Source organism: Paroedura picta, chromosome 9 (genome assembly GCF_049243985.1).
Source record: "Paroedura picta isolate Pp20150507F chromosome 9, Ppicta_v3.0, whole genome shotgun sequence".
In the NCBI taxonomy this organism is placed as follows: Eukaryota; Metazoa; Chordata; class Lepidosauria; order Squamata; family Gekkonidae; genus Paroedura; species Paroedura picta.
The window spans coordinates 61082206-61099630 of record NC_135377.1 but is presented as its reverse complement, the minus strand read 5'-3'; positions in this window follow the sequence as shown (position 1 = coordinate 61099630).

Genomic DNA, 17425 nt, shown 5'->3' with positions numbered 1-17425 from the left:
GGCAGAAACTCAAGTAGGTTATTCATGCTGTGTCAAGACTATGAAGGGGAACTGGGACAAGCTCCCCACTTCTAGGTAGCTGCACTTAACTGTGTAAGCATAACAGCCCTGTTGGCCCAAACCTACGTCCCACCTGGTCCTGCATCCTGTTTTTGCCAGTGGCCAATCAGATGCCCTAGAAGAACCTAGGCTTCCCACTGATAATTAGGTTGCAAAATCTGGGTTGGAAAATTTCTGGAGATATGGGCACAGAACCAGGAAAAACTGTAGTGAAGGGAGTTCAGTGAGGATATGATACTACAGGATCTACAAAGCTGCCATCTCATCCAAAGGAATTGATCTCTTTAGTCTGGTATGATAAGTTTTTTGTGGTTTAATAGAACCTCCATAAGAGATCACATCAACTTTGGGGTGTTTAATATCACCATGACTCATATTTGAGGGTGTGAATAATTTTGAGATTTCACTGAACCCAAATTACTGTGAATTGAAAAAAGATCCATTTCAGGTTGAAACATCTTCCTTTGTGAACTCTTCAGTTCTTTTCTGATTCCTTTGAGAATTCCTCTACAAGGAATAAATTTCCTTTTTGAACAAAATGTAAGACAGTTTTTGTCTGTAAATAATTTCTTATTGTAAGCATATCTACTAATTTTGTCCATTGCACAGCACATTTCTGTTTGTGGCCTTTTAAACTGTCATCCCTTTATATCACTCTACCCCCAGAGCCCTCTGCATTTGGCACGTATTCTTACAGACTCTAAATGTAAAACTTTTGGATTGTAATAGCAAACTGAGTCTGCAGTTTGTAATTCAGGAAACAAAACTATGCTTCAACTATTAAATCTTTGGAAAGCACGGGTGTAGATCAGTATTTTCAAACCTCTACTTTTGGGGAAAATGTTTCCACATTGACTAATATGATAAAGAAACATTGGCAGGGGATTCTACTATTCCTCTTGACCACCTTTTATAAGTTTATGTTGTGTCCAGAAGACAGTTCAGCTGAAGTCAGCAGCAATACTGGCTTCCATGTCAGGAGTGATAGGAGTGTTTAATTCACAGGGAGGTTTCCATGTAAGTGTGTCCAGAATAAGAATACCAGATATGCCAGCAGGCCAAGAAGTATCTTGGGATTAGCTGCCTCTCCAAGCAAACTAAACAGTATTCAGTTCCATTCCTTCCACTGCCACAGGAGGAATATACACAGCAAATTTAATTCAAATGGGGAAAAACTAAGGGCAGCACTTGAGCTCCTCCTCATCTGGTCTCTTTTTAATATTGGGTGCTAATAAAACATCTTTAAAAGTTGCATTTACTAATTAAATAGCACAATAAAGAAAAGAGAAAACTAATCTAACTCCTTTTGGCTTTGCCACAGTCATATTGGGTTATAAATTATCTAATCCAATATTTAACTTTTAACCCAATGGCAATGTTAAACACAAAGAGCCCATCTGGGTGTTAGAAAAGCCAGGTGAGAGGTACGTGCCAGGCAGAGACCGTACATGGCCTCTGATGCCCAGACACCTTGGAAGACAAGGCAGAATAAGGCCTGCTGGTCAGAGTTTGTCTGTTCTGCCACATAATACTGTGGCAGAATAGAACTAATCTCTGTTTTGCCATTCTTGTCACAGCAGAGGCAGCATCAAGAAGATAACAGTATTTGATTCTTCTGCTTCTCTAGGACTCCACTAATAATCACGCAAGGAGAGAGTGGTGTGATGGTTAAAGAGCAGTGGACTATAATCTGGAGAACCAGGGCCCATTCTGCACACACTAGATAATGTTCAAAGCAGATTTTCCTGTTCTGCACAGGAAAACCCAGCTGCAAAAGCACACTGAAAGTGCATTATCCAGTGTGTGCAGAATGGACCCAGGTATGATTCCCCCACTCCTCCACAGGCAGGCAGCTGGGTGACATTGAGCAAGTTACAGTTCTTTTAAAGCTGTTCATGTAGAACAATTCTCTCAGAGCTGTCTCAGTTCCACCTACCTCACAGGGTGTCTATTGTGGGGAGAGAAAGGGAGGGGGCTTGTAAGCTGCTTTGAGACTCCTTTGGGTAGTAAAAAGTGGGGTATAAAAACAGCTCTGCTTCTTCTTCTACAGCTGTTGCAGATTCTTTGAAAACCTGATTTCTTATGAATATGGTAGTAAATACAGACATATGTGATGGAGATTTTAATACCGAGACTTCAAGAGGACACCAACATAATTATAGTTGTGTGTAATGAAACCCATTCTTTAGCCCACCTACAGGAAGTTTCATTATCACAGCACTGTTCTGCTCACAGAAAGAATTTCCTGAAGTTGATCTTTTTATAGGCAGTAGCCATAGCAACAGATTTCTCAATGCTAAGGGTGCAAGACTGCTTCTGTACTGGGTGGGGAAAACAGTAAAGAAATGCTGTTTTTGGTGTGCCCACTAATCGTAGCAGCAACATGAATGCTAATTACCTCAAAAGCAGAACTGTTAGAAGAAATTTCTAGACTAGTTCATGGTTGTCTATGATAGCAACTCCAAGAATGTGCTCTATAGATATAGGCCACCACATACTGACAAAAAAAAAAACCCAACACAAAACGACAAGACATTAGCCTGAAAACTCTTCCCCAAAGATATTTCCTGTGACTACTATTGTTCATGCTTTTCAGGTATGGAACTGAAGCTGAGGACTCATTTAAATGTCACAGGAGACACAAGCCATGCCAGGGAGCCCCTGTCAGTTTTGTAGTCACGTTGTTCTCTGGGGAACTAACCTTTAAAAATCTTTTCAAAGCACTGGATCAGTTAGAATCATAGAATCATAGAATAATAGAGTTGGAAGGTACCTCATGGGTCATCTAGTCCAACCCCCTGCACTATGCAGGACACTCACAACCCTATCGCTCATCCACTCTAACCTGCCACCCCCTTGAGCCTTCACAGAATCAGCCTCTCCATCAAATGGCTATCCAGCCTCTGTTTAAATTGATGCAGCTCTGAGGGGCTTTACGCACCAGGATCTTTGTAGCAAATTGGTCACTGAATGAAAAATCGCCATTTAAAATAGTGGAATTCGTCGTTATGCATACCTGCCTTTGTAGTGGAATCCAGTTGCGTTTTGTAGCGTTTCCCACAGGCTTCCGGTCTCGGCAGAAATCGCTAGAAAGGAAGCGCTATTGCTGAGCTCGTCCCGCCCCTGGCCGTCAAGCAGCCAATGGGCAGCCGTTAGCATGCTCCCAAACAGCCCCTTTCCCTTTAAGAAAGGTTTAAAAAAAAAAAAAACAGACCCATTGCAACGAATCTGTGTTAATTCGTTGCAACGGAGAGACCCATCCAGCTGCCTGGTGTATTTGAGCTGTTGTTTGATCGTTGCCACGCTCCCTCCGAGTGAAAAAAAAAATCCCCCCCCTCTCACGGGCCCGATTTTCGGCTACTTGAATGTGTAAAAAATAAAGTGAAAATACATCAGCAAACGGGCTTCTCTGTTCTTTGTGCTTAGTGACTGAAGGGGAGGGACTGAAGCCGGGGAAGCCTCTAAACTGAAAGAGGCTCGCTGGTGCGTTTATCCCCGCTCGCTCGGAGAAAAAAAAATGGCGATTGCTTCGCCGGAAGATCAGAGAAGAGAGCCAGGGGGAGGGACTTTGTAGAAACCGCAACAATGTTAATGCACAGGTCTTTTTCGCTAGTGTTGCAGATTGGTTGCAGGACTGTATCGCTTTCCGGAGGGTGAATCCACTTTTGGGGATTTCCCTGAAAGCGCTACAAGGAAGCGCTTTTTGCAGATTGGTTTCAGGTGTGTGGCAGATTGTCGACGACGTTGTGCAAAACAGCAAATCAGTAGTGCTTTCAATTGGCAACCATTGTGCTATTTTGAAGACGTGCAAAAAGCCCCTGAGAGTTGCAAGGGAGGAGAAGGAGCTTCACGTTTCATTCCTACTCCATTTTTGCCAGTGGAAATTAGGGTTCCCGGGTTCCTCCTGGTCGTTAGAGGTAGATGGGGAGTTAGAGTTGCCAGAGCCAGTCTGGGAAACTCCTGGAGATTTGAGGATAATCTGGGGAGGACGGAGACCTCAGGGACAATGCCATAGAGTCCATCCTCTAAAGCAGTGGTCCGCAACCTTTTCCAGGCTGCGGACCGGCAGCGGCGGGGAGGGTGATTGCCCGGCCGTGCATGCCACGTATGCGCGGCACTCCCGCGCATGTGCGTTTGAGGCCGCGAATGGCGCAAACGCGCATGCTCGGCCCGGTGCGGTCCTGCGGAGGCAGGGAGCCATGGCCCACTGCCAGGGCCTTTGCAGCCCGGCACCGCTCTAAAGCATCTGTTTTCTCCAGGGGAACTGATATCTGTAGTCCAGAGGTGAGCTGTATTACCAGGGGATCCCCAGGTCCCAGCTGGAAGTTGGCAAACCTACTGGAAATGGCCATTGACAGGCTGCTTACAGCTTGTCAGATTCTGCATGTCCTCAGTCACATGATCCCAGCACAGGACACAAGCAGCCTCAGGATCCTACCCCCCTCCCATTTCCCCTTGGTAAAATGGAAGTGGGGGGGAAGTAGCCCCTTCTCCGCCTTGCAGCATTTAAGTCTTGCCATGAAATCATAAAATCATAGAGTTGGGAGGTGCCATACAGGCCGCCTAGTCCAAATCCCTGCTCAGTGCAGGATCAGGCTGAAGTATCCCTGTCAAGTGTTTGTCCAGCCACTGTTTGAAGACTGTCAGCAACAGGGAGCTTACACCACCTGTTTAGACAGCCGATTCCACTGCTGAACCACTCAAGTCCATTTCAGAAGTTTTTTCTGCTCAATTGATGCTAACCATTGATGCTAATCAGATATCTGAGAGCAGCCAGTCATGCAAGACTGAAATGGCTACTTCAAGGAAAACACCTTGCAATGTAGTAAAGGTAAAGGTAAAGGTATCCCCTGTGCAAGCACTGAGTCATGTCTGACCGTTGGGGTGATGCCCTCTAGCGTTTTCATGGCAGACTCAATACGGGGTGGTTTGCCAGTGCCTTCCCCAGTCATTACCGTTTACCCCCTAGCAAGCTGGGTCCTCATTTTACCGACCTCAGAAGGATGGAAGGCTGAGTCAACCTTGAGCCGGCTGCTGGGATTGAACTCCCAACCTCATGGGCAAAGCTTTCAGACAGCTGCCTTAACACTCTGTGCCACAAGAGGCTCTTACAATGTAATACATAGTACATAGTACTACATAGTACATAGTAGTACATAGCATTAATGGGCATTTTTTGAAGCAATTTGCTTAGAAATTCTGAGCTGTGAGGTAAAGTACCTTACAAAGTGTTTTGTGTTTTTTTTAAATCTAGCAACTAACTTTAGACATGTTAAGCCTTTCAGATCGGTTCATTTAGAGATGAAGACCTCATTCACTTTATATACTAATTATTTTGTGTTTCTTTTCCCCCCACCACAGTTCATTGAAGGATTATAGCTCATGAAAGTAGGCCTTCAAGAGAAAGCAGGCTGCAGTTAAACGGTGGATGAGGAGAGAGAAGCAGTATGACTTCATTCATGCCCCGAGGCCTTCTTTCTCAGAGCCACAAGAGTGGCTTTATCTAGGTTATACTGCTTCATATAAATAAGTTATCCGTACAGTACAATGCTCAACAGAGTTACACCCTTCTGAATCCATTGTAATAAATGGGCTCCTAGGAATGTAGTGTCTCAGGCAATGTAATTTTAGGGAAGATATCTATCTACAGTATTTGCTGGCATATAAGACTACTTTTCCCCCCTGAAAAACATGCCTCCAAGTGGGGGGGTCGTCCTATACGCCAGGTGCACTTCAGTTGGGATAGACATAGCTGCCCATAGTGGCCCATAGTACCGTAATGTAATGTAACAAACTCTACATTTGGAAATGTTGGGGGGGGGGGGGTCGTCTTATACGCCCAGTCGTCTTATACGCCGGCAAATACGGTATCTATCTATCTATCTATCTATCTATCTATCTATCTATCTATCTATCTATCTATCTATCTATCTATCTATCTATCTATCTATCTATCTATCTATCTATCTATCATATTTATATACCATCCTCCCCTGTGGCTCAGGGCAGTTTACACAGAATGCGAAAAAACATGGAGCAAGTACAGCATAACACAGTAACAACATTAAATAAACAGCAGTGATAACAGTAATATCACTAATAACAGGGGTGCAGTAACTGGTTGAAGAACATTAGGTGCAGTACCTAATTAGGTGCAGTTGAAGAACATTAACATGTTAAGTATCCCATGGTTGGTCAATTCAGAGTTCACGGGAAGGGGTTCTGAGGGGCCCAGTAGATGTTGGTTCGGTCAACCTCAACCCAATGCCTGGTGTAAGAACTCAGAATTCAGAAGTAAATTCCACAGTCTTAAAATAAGAGGATAATTTACAGGAAACAGAGAGGGAGCATAAATGGGCAGTTTTTCACAGTGGAAGGTAGTAAGCAGGGGGGTACCACAGGGCTCAGGACTAGGTCTGGTGCTTTTAAACTTGTTGGAAGTAATGATTTGGAGTTGGGAGCAAGCAGTGAAGTGCCCAGTTCTTGCCAGAACCTTCTTTCCTTGTATGCTGAACTCACTGACAAGTTGAAGCCTGTCCTAACCAAAAAAAAACATCCCACATAGTCCGACAACGGGCTATTTTGGCAAACCTTGGTTCGATAAAGACTGCATCAAATCAAAGAAAGACCTAACAGCCGCTTACAAACGGTATAATGAAAACGGAGCTGGGTCTTTGAATAACAAGCCTTTACAAATTCTAAATCTTAAGAAAAAGTATAAAAACCTAATAGCTCGTAAGAAGAAAAAATACAGTCTTGAGCTCTGGCAGTCCTTAATACAGTCTGTGAAAAATAAGAACACCACTCTCTTTTGGAAACTGACCTCAGGGGTGAAGTCAAGTGGCAGAATTACTACTGACCTATGCATCCCCCCACAAAAGTGGGTTACTCACTTTCAAAACCTTTATAACGATTCTTCAGAAATGAACCAACCAGGCACATTGGAGGGGCTTCCTGAGTGGCCTCCAGTCACTCAAAATGAAGTAAAATCACTTATTAATCAGTTAAAGGGAGGCAAGGCCCCGGGGCTGGATGGGATCCCCCCTGAACTTCTAAAGAATAATGAGGAATGGTGGAGCCCAATATTAGCAACTCTTTTTACATCTATTAATTCCTCAGGTCATATTCCCAGTAGTTGGCTGACAGCAGTGGTTGTACCTTTATATAAGACTGGCAAACGAAGTGACCCAGCAAACTATCGCCCTATCAGCTTATTGAGTATTCCCAGTAAATTATATGCCAAACACCTACTAGAGAAACTCTCGAGTTGGAGCGAGCAGGAAGGGCTGATAGGGCCCGAACAAGCTGGCTTCAGAGAAGGTGCCTCCACTATCGATCACTGCTTGACTATCCAACACTTAGCAGAAAAATACACCTCTGCAAAATCTGCTCTCTACGCTGTATTTGTTGATTTTAAAGCGGCCTTTGATTCCATCTCTAGATCTCGCCTCTGGAAGAAATTGGAGAACACCTCTATTGACCGACGGCTTCTTGCCCTTATTAAATTATTATACCAGGGTACAACAATAAGGGTCAGATGCAGTAACCAAGGCCACCTTACCAATCCCATTAATGTTACTAAAGGAGTTAGACAAGGCTGCATCTTAGCTCCTACTTTGTTTAATATTTACATTAATGGTATAATTAACTCATTCCAGGACAAGGAATTTCATCCCCCTAGTTTAGCCCATCGTCCAATTCCTATTCTCCTTTATGCTGATGACGTAGTTTTACTTTCCAGAACTGCAGTAGGACTCAAAAGAATGCTAAGGAGGCTTAGCAGTTACTGTAAAGAAGAACAACTACAAGTAAACTACAAAAAAACAAAGGTCATGATTTTCGGCAAGAGGACCAAACCAAAAATTTGGAAACTAGACAACTGTAAAATTGAAGAAGTTCACAGATTCAAGTACCTGGGAATTGTAGTACAATCTTCATGTGCTAGGACTGCGCACTGTCAATATGCTGCTGAGCAAGCCCAAAGATCGGCTAACAACATTCTCAAATTCTATCGAACCAAGGGTAAATACTTTGTACCAGCTGCCCTAGAGCTCTACAAAGCCAAGACACTTTCTCAGCTGCTTTATGGCTCCTTCTCAGGAACCCCAACATCTAGTGTTATGTTACTGGAAAGGGTGCAGTCAATATTTCTAAGGAAGATCATCCAGCTCCCTAAGTGCGTATCAAATGCTAGAGTGAGATTGGAAACAGGTATGCAAAGTGTGGAAGATAAGATCTATGTGTCATCGATCCTATATTGGCTGAAGCTAACCTATGACCCAAAGCGATTGTCTGCCTTGATCTTAAGAGACAACTTTCAGCCAATTTGGCTAAAAACTGTGAAATGCAAATTATCACAGCTTGGCTTTATGGAACAACAGCTAGCCTTCATACAGCAAGATCAAGCTAAATCCATAATTAAACAAAGGGTCAAGGACATCAGCCGGCAAAGGGATCTAGCCAAAACACCAGAATTTCTGTGTCCAGATAGGATCCGATACACGCTTGTTCCAGCTCCATACCTGTCAGACCTAGAACTTATCACCCATAGAAGGGCCTTCGCCCAAGCAAGATGCTCAACTCTACCCACTGCCGTGCTGGAGGGGCGCTACCAAAAGAAACCCCTTGCTCAGAGACTCTGTCCTTGTGCCAGCGGATGGATAGAGTCAGATGAACATGTGTTTCTGTTCTGCCCCATTTATGACACTATCAGACGCACCTTTATCCAGCCAATTCTGAACACTTACCTGAGATCTTCCACAAAGGAGAAAATCAAGGTACTGCTTCAAGACACAGATAAGCAAACAACTCTCTGCACAGCTAAATTTTGCACCGCTGCCATGAAATTGCGTACTCGGTATATGGATCAAAAAATTATTTATGATCCAACCTTATAAGTACAAAGCCATTTTTTTTTAAACTGGTAACTTAAAGTATGTTTTAAATACTGACTATGATGTCAGACTTTTAACATTTTTATAGTATTGGCAGTTTTCCTGCTTTTTGGATTGTCTTGGTTTTAACTGCATGTATTTGGGTTTTGGTCTGAATGACCGTGAATAAATATTGATTGATTGACAGTGAAGTGGTTAAACTTACTGAGGGCACTAAGTTGTTCAGGGGGTGAGCTAGAAGAAGTCTTCAAGGGAAACTTCAGAGCAGGCTTTCTCAACCAGGGTTTCATGAAGGCCTGAGGTTTCTTGGAGGTCCTGGAAGGGTTTCCTGAATGAGTGGGAGTTAATTAATTTTATATATATTTTAAAAAAAACATTAAACATTTATTCGGTAATATGACCCACCCACCCCCATCAATGGCCAATGATGAGCCTGGAGGGGTGGGAAAAGGAGCTGTGTAGACAGCTCTGCTTCCCAACCATATTCTGCACGATCATGCCAGTTCTGGGGTTTCTCAAAACCTGAAGAATGTTTTGGGAGTTTGTTCATGATAAAAACATCGAGAAAGGCTACCATAGAGGGTCACCCTTCATCTCCATAGTTGGCATCTATAGATCAGATGAACAAGAGTTCCAATCTGATATGGCAGTTTAATCCTAGATTTTACAGTAACGCCAGTCATTCTTAGCTTATGGGGCATGGGTGGTCAAACGGTGGCCCACCAGATGTCCATGGACTACAATTCCCAAATGCTGGCAGGGGCTCATGGGAACTGTAGTCCATGGACATCTGGAGGACCACAGTTTGACCACCCCTGCTATATGGTATGATGGGCTATACCTAAATTGCTTCATCCCTTTTTTTAAAAAGACTACATTGATACACAGGTAGCAAGGCAACCCACAAATTGATCATGGCATCTAGGAAGCAAGTAGTGCCAAGGAGAAAGAGTTTTGGAAGCCAGCTTGGGAACTGAGAGAACAGAACCAAAGCTATCCAGAAGAGACAGAGGGGAGGAAATGTCATGATGGAAATGATTAAATTGTCCCCCGCTGGTAGACACGCTGTGCCTTGTTGTTCATTTCCATTTTGTTTGGTTTCTAAATGGCCAGATTTAAAAGAAGGCAGGGGGAAATAATGAGGATGCTTTCTCCAGTTGTAATATGAGGTCTGGAGGGACAGCATAAAAGTACACTGGCAAACAGGACAAAGTCACCTGATGAAGAGAGGAGAAAACATGAAAAGGATGGGGAGAGAAAGCTTCCCTGCCATCCGCTCCAACTTCCTCGTCCCTTCTCCCTCCAGCAACCCCCGCCCCAGGGTTATTACATTTCCAGCTTGAACACTAGCTGTGCTTGCAACACCCAGCAGGAGAGCACAGAAGAAAAACTATCGCTGTTGAATCAGGTTGATTCTCTTTCCTGGCAGCCTGACAGCCATTGCAAGGACAGGGTAGGTGCCCCCGAGGAATTCGCCAGCTGCAAAGCAGCTTAGCAGAGATGGCACATTGCCAGAATCTGGCATTAACACGGTCTTCCTGATTTTCCAGCTATTTTCTTCTATGCTCGCTTCCCCCAGTAACTTTACACACTTTGCATGGCGGTATGTGTTTTTCAACCAGGCAGACAGGCCTTGCCAAACATTCTAATTTTTATCTAGCTCATGAAAATATAAACCATATAAATGGTCAATTTGCACAGCAGTTTCATTAGATGGGAACCCAAAAGAAGTACATCTGGCTCTCTCAAGACCACCCCCCCCCCAAGAATCTATTATACAAAGGGGGCTGCAAACATTTTGGTGGATTAATGGTAGTGGTGACAAGTTTCTGAGCCTTCTGAAAAGGATCTGGGGGGCTGGCCTTGAAGGGTGGGTAGCAGCATGGCTTAATTTGCTTTCCCCTGTTCCTAGTTGCATAAAAAGAATCACTGGGAAAAAACTGGGCTGTGGGCCAGGCACATAAGGCAACAGAAATCACAACGAAGATTGGCCTGTTGATTTTATATCTTACAGGTGTAGACTTGCTGTTCTTTCCAGAATGATTTCTATTGACATATTGGCCAGCTTTGCAATTGTGCAAACTATTCATTTACTTATAGCTATTGCTCAACTAAGGTGGCAATATTATGGAAAAATCCAAATCCCCCCACCAACTGAGAAACGTGGCATAAATAACGTTGGGATCATTCAATAATGGCTAAGTTGACTGATAATATGTTAAAGCTTACTAATCCAAACTATCGTACTAAATTCTCTTCTATTTGGCATCCAAATAGAAAGGGGGAGGGCTCTGGAGGGAGGTTGGGGTGGGTGGGAGGGGATTTTTATTGTTGCTGATTTTACAGTCATATTAATGTTGTAAGCCTAACAAATAAATCCAAAGCTCTAATATCTTTCTGTAAAATATTACCTAACAGAGCTATAGAGAGAGTTTTTATAATACCAGTTTTCTGTATTTGCAGTTAATTTGTATTGCTGTATTGATCATATTACATTTATTTCATAAAGAAAACATAATTTTTAAAAAAATCACAAAGAAGACATATTTCCTCTGTAGTCCCTGATCAAGAGGAGAGTTGTGAAGCTGTACAGACAAACTTCAGGGGAAAGGGCATGTCCAGATCTCATTGATGCCAAACTGACCAATGCTGTTCTCGTAGGTGCCTTTTCTGCCTTAGTTCAGGTCAACCCCTCCCCAAAACCCAAGCAGGAGCTGGTCCTGTATATAGGCCCTCATATACAGAGCTGATCCTGCATACAGACAGGGATTCCTATCCAGGGGGCCACAAATCTCCAGGGGTCGATGAGACATTTGGAGGGGGTCCACAGCATTTCCCCTTCTGCCTTAATGGACTCAGCCATAAAGCTAGGGAACCAACTGTTTCCATTGCCCCCTCCTGAGCATGAGTTCTCTCTGCTCCTGGGAGAGGGAAGAGCCTGCACGCCTACCCCTGCCTTAAACTGCATCCTGTCTTTCCCCAGTCAGTCCTCCTCAAGCCTTCCTGTTAATGTGGGTGGCAACGGCACTTCCAGTGACATGGAACTTCTGATTGGTGTGGCAGGGAGGCATGGCCAGCTGTCATCACTTTCAGGGCTCCCTGAGGCCTGAACAATTATTTTGGGGGGTCCTTCATGGTCAAAAGTTTGAAAAAAGCTAACTGCTAGAGTATTCATGGACCCAACATCTAACATCACTCTGGGTCAGATAAGTCAGAGCAGGAATGTTAAACATTAAACATTTGAACACTGTGGGCATGTACTGTTTGTATATTGCTGTAAATGTTTATATGTTTGGGGGGCTTAGAAAACTGGCTAAGGGTTACCTGTGAATTCCAGAAACAGGAATCACCTGTTCTGTGGAATGTGTATGTTCCAGTTATGGCCTGGCAACCAGCATGAGATGGGCATGGGGTGGGGGAGGGAATGGTAGGGATATGAGTGGAACACAGAATATTCATTCACTGATCTCTGTGTCCCTTCTAGGTCAACCCATGAAAGCTCTGAAAACCTGGAGTGTACATAAGGATGGACCGCTTCTGCTGTCCTCTGTAGTGCCTATCGGGGAACTTCCATTTCCCTAAATTATTGCAAAATTTGATTGTTTAATTTGATATTCAGTAATCAGAAAGGACAGTTCACATAAAACAGCAAGGTATCCCACCATTAGTGTGCCGGATAAATTTGCATTTAAGAAGGAATTACCAATTATACTTTTCAGCTAATGTATGTTGATAGCTTGGTGTAGTGCTCAGGAGGAGCAGTAGTCTCTAATCTGGAAAGCGGGGCTTGATTCCCCACTCCTCCACATTCAGCAGCTGGGTGACCTTGGGCCTGTCACAGTTCTCTCAGAGCTCTCTCAACCTCCTCACAGCCTACTTCGCAGGGTGTCTGTTGTGGGGAGAAGGACAGTAGGCAATTCTAGGCTGCTTTGAGACTCCTTTGGGTACTGAAAAGCAGAGTACAAAAAAACAGCTTTTTCCTTCTAAAAATGGACTTTTGTAAATGTTTCTACTCTGCCATATATTTTTTTAAAATCTCAGTTATATCAGTTACAGCTTTGATTTTGATGGGACAATCGCAGTTAACTTAAGCTAGAAGGAACCCTGATCTATAAAACCTACTTACACAACGCAATAAAAGTGTGTGGCGTCCTCAGCAATCAGCTTTTCTGAGAGATCATTCTACTCTCCAAAGGACTTTGTCTCATCAGCACATAGCTGTTTCTATAAATGCTAGTCCCACTATAGAAGGGTTTCCCAACCAGGGGGTCCATGGACCCCTGGGGTTCTGTGGGAGCTTGGGGGTGGGTCTGTGGAAACCCCAGAGAGGATCCATGGCCTTTTCCCCTTCTGGCTTAATGGACTCGACCGCAAGCTAGGGAACCAGTGACTTCCATTGCTCTCCCTCCCCCTTCCCGACCGTGAGTTATCTCATGGTTGCTGTGCCTGGGAGGGGTGGAGCCTGCACACCTACTCCACTTTAAACCACCTCCTGTCTCTCCCCCCACAGTCCTCCTTGAGCCTGCCTGTTAACTCAGGTGGTGATGTCACTTCAGGGAGCATGGCAGAGTGACGTGGCCAGCTGACAACACTTCTGGGGTTCCTTGAAGCTTGAAAAATTATTTCAGAGGCTCCTCCACAGTCCAGAAGCTGGAAAAGGTTGCTCTATAGCCTTCTTTCTTATTCTCACCGGCAACTGGAAGTTGGGCAGCCAACCAGGAGTTCCTGTGTGCCCCAATGGGCTCTGGTTACTGACTTTCATAGAAGGGCTATCAGATTTTTCTCCTGGACATTTTTAAAAGGACAACGCATTGGTGTCCTGCTCTAACTAATCTCTCCTTTTCTCATCTGCCCGCCAAAACATCAACATCTCTGTGGCTCAGATGGAGGAAAAATGGCAATCCATTTAAGGGCAGCCTTACCTTAGTGGAGGTTAAGAATACCTGGGCCTAATGTTGCACACAAGAACTAGAGGTCAACTAAGGTAAGGGTGATCTGAAAACACAGAGATGAACGAAACTTTATTCTACTTTGGTTCACTAGAATGAAATACAAACCAGATGGAAATATCTCCTGCTGGCCTTGCGTAACCTGTTGTCTCAGAAAGAAAATAATCTAAACAGAACTATTAAATGGAAAAGAGGGGAGGGAACATGGATGGCTCTAGTCATTTAAAAAGAATACATACTTAAGGTACCACTAAGAAATGCCTCCACAGCCTTTCCGGCAATGATCCAGATGAAGAGGAGCTTCTGCCAATACTGCGTTTTTCCACGCGTTCTTCTGTTCCATTTTAAAGAGCTGAGTGAAGAAATAAGAAATCTTTGAACAGTCGTCAAGGGCAGCAAGCCCTCTGCAAAAGTCATCAATGGGCTGCTTTGTTATGCAACCATCCCTGAAAATGATTTTGCCCTTCAGATGGTGCCAAATAAATAAGAGACTGCATGTGAATCTCTCCTAAACGGCGAGATGAATCGTGGGATTCTGTTCTCAAGTCACCAGTTGGGGTTGGGGTTGATAGGAATGTTACTCTACTGCCCCGATACATACAAAAGGACACGCACATTAAAACAAAATTATGCCACTCTAACAATGATCTTTGCACCCATGAGATGCTGCCACCAGCATAAGTGTGCAAAGGGTAAACACTCAAAGAGTTGGGAGTCCCATAGGGGAGGAGTGGAATCCTATGCTGGGCCAATCAGCCCCTCCTCCCTCAATTACAGAGGCTGTAGCTTTTATTGCCGGTAGAAATGCAAAAGGATTTGCAGAGAAACAGAGCATCCACACAGCAGTTTTTCCTGAATTTTCCATGCCTCAGCCCCCAGGGCCACAATTGCCTCCCGTTATGGTTGCCAGGTCCTCCTGACAACTGGTGGGGGAACAACCAAGAGCAGGATGGAGAATCAGGCTACATCACCAGCAATGTGGCAACTTCACATCTGGTGCACTTCTGCTGCAGGGTAACGCTCTCTTATTTGGGCAAAATGCTATGGTGATGAAGTCACTCCTGATGCACGCTGGAAGTGGTGTCACAATATCACAGTGACATAGCCTGGGCTTCTCTTCCTGTCCTAGTAAGTCTCCACACTGGCCTGCTGATTGGGGTGGGGAGGCAAGGCAAGGAGGCTGGGGATTCCCTACCATGAACAGCAAGACTGGTAACTCTACCACCCAAATGCCATCAGAAAGCTTTTTCAAGCAGGAGGTTTAGCTGCAAAATTGGTGCCAGTGCAGGTATGACCTGAAAAAAAATGCACACTTTTCCATGCTGACTTCCCTGGATCAAGAAATAGTCCTTTAGATGTTTGCATATCACCCCCTTTAAAATCTGCTCCATTATCTTCCCCACAACTGAGGTCAGAGTCACTGGCCTTTAGTTTTCCAGGTCATCTCTCCTCCCATTTTTGAAGCTTGGGATAACATTAGCTGTCCTCCAGTCTTCTGGCACACCTCCAGTCCTCCAAGAGGTCTTAAAGTTGATGTACAAACATTCTGCAAGCTCTCCAGAAAGTGCTTTGTGTATTCTCGGGTGCACACCATGTAGCCCAGGAGATCTAAATTCATCCAGTGCATCCAAGCGCCTCTTGACAGCCTCTCTGTCCATGTCAACAAGCCACTCAGACAAAAAACCTTGAGTACTACCATCCCTAAACGTCTCCATATTCTTCCGGGGGGGGGGGGGGAAACAGAGGCAAAACAGGTGTTGAGCCTTTCTGCTTTCTCTCTGTCCTCTGTCAAAGGATTTTTGTCAGCCACTTCTGTCAAAATCTTTGACTGTGAAAAGCAGGATACAAATTATCTAAATAAGTAAGTAATTAGAGATTTGCAAACCATCAATTCCCCCAAGATTAGCTATTAGAATACTAATGGAGTATGGCAATTTTCCTTTGAAGAATAACTGTCGAGGTCTACAAATATCGGCTTGAGAAGGAAGATAAAGTGTCCCTCTGTTTGCCATCTTGCCAAAACTAATTATGCCTGCATATTTAGATATCAAACAATGAATGCTGACCTCATTTATCCTGCTGTTACAGAGGAAGGGACTGACATAAGGTGTTTACAACCCTGTTTATTTTCAATGCGGAGGTCTAAACAGTAGGCTTTTGTGCTTAGACTTGATCAAAGTAGCCAGCAATGACTAAGATGATATCAGGAAAGACTCCATAGATAGAGGAGCCAGAGAAAAAAGAACACTGCTTAATATGGTAAAGGTAAAAGTATCCCCTGTGCAAGCACTGAGTCATGTCTGACCCTTGGGGTGATGCCCTCTAGTGTTTTCTTGGCAGATTCAATACAGGGTGGTTTTGTCATTCCCTTCCCCAGTTATTACCGTTTTACCCCCCAGCAAGCTGGGTACTCATTTTACTGACCTCGGAAGGATGGAAGGTTGAGTCAACCTTGAGCTGGATGCTGGGATTGAACTCCTAGCCTCATAGTCAGAGCTTCAGACAGCATGTTGGCTGCCTTACCACCCTGCACCACAAGAGGTTTGCTTAATATGGAGGATATTGCAAATTCTTATAATCTTTTATTATCTATGGACCATTGCATATATTGTTTTAATTGTTTTACTGATCTTTGATATTAACTGCTATGATTGCTAACATTGTAATGGCCTATGGCTGGAAACAATAAAGCCTTATACATACATACATGTGGGGGCAGCAGTTAATATCAACCCTTCACCCACAACCCAACAACTGGCTGAGATTCAAAGAAAAGTCTCTCTATGGATCAGCTAAGGGCAGCCTTTCAGGAAAACTTCAACTTTCTCTAATCAAGCTGAACCCAAATACGAGCACCAAAGCTGGGATTCAGGTAAATCAAGTCATGCCTGAACACAAAATAATTGAATTGTTTTGCACATCCCTAACTGGGCATGCTATTTTTACACAACAAATAGTGTTACCTTTACTCATACCTGATGGAGCTAATATTCTTTTGTTGTGAGTTTAAATGTTTAAATCTTTATTCTTGTCTCAACCATAGTTGACGGTTTATTCTTGTCTCAACTGCAGTTAGTTAGGGACCATCTGTCATACTAGTATCTGAACCCAGGGTCTATCAGTCAGTCCTCACTATCTCTTTGGGTTATGGGTGTCTTCTTATGTCTTGACTTCTTCCCCAGCACTGCCTTTCTATGCTTCGGAGTAAAGGCAATGATACCAGCATTTGCCCACTGCAATCTAGATTTCACAAACTAGCCAATGTTAAAATAAGACACAATTCCTCGTTATGACTGAACCTAGATTAACAGCAGTATCAGAAGTTCATCTTTACTTGTAAAGTTAACAATATCTATGGCAATATTACTTAATACCCAGTACCAGTAGTCAGTTTAGGTTCTTGAAATTAGAATCTTGGAGCGAACAAATTTGTTTCTATTTGCTTATATGTGGCATGAAGAATGACAGACTTATAGATCCTAGCATGCCATCTATCACCTTGTAGACTAGGGATAAATCATG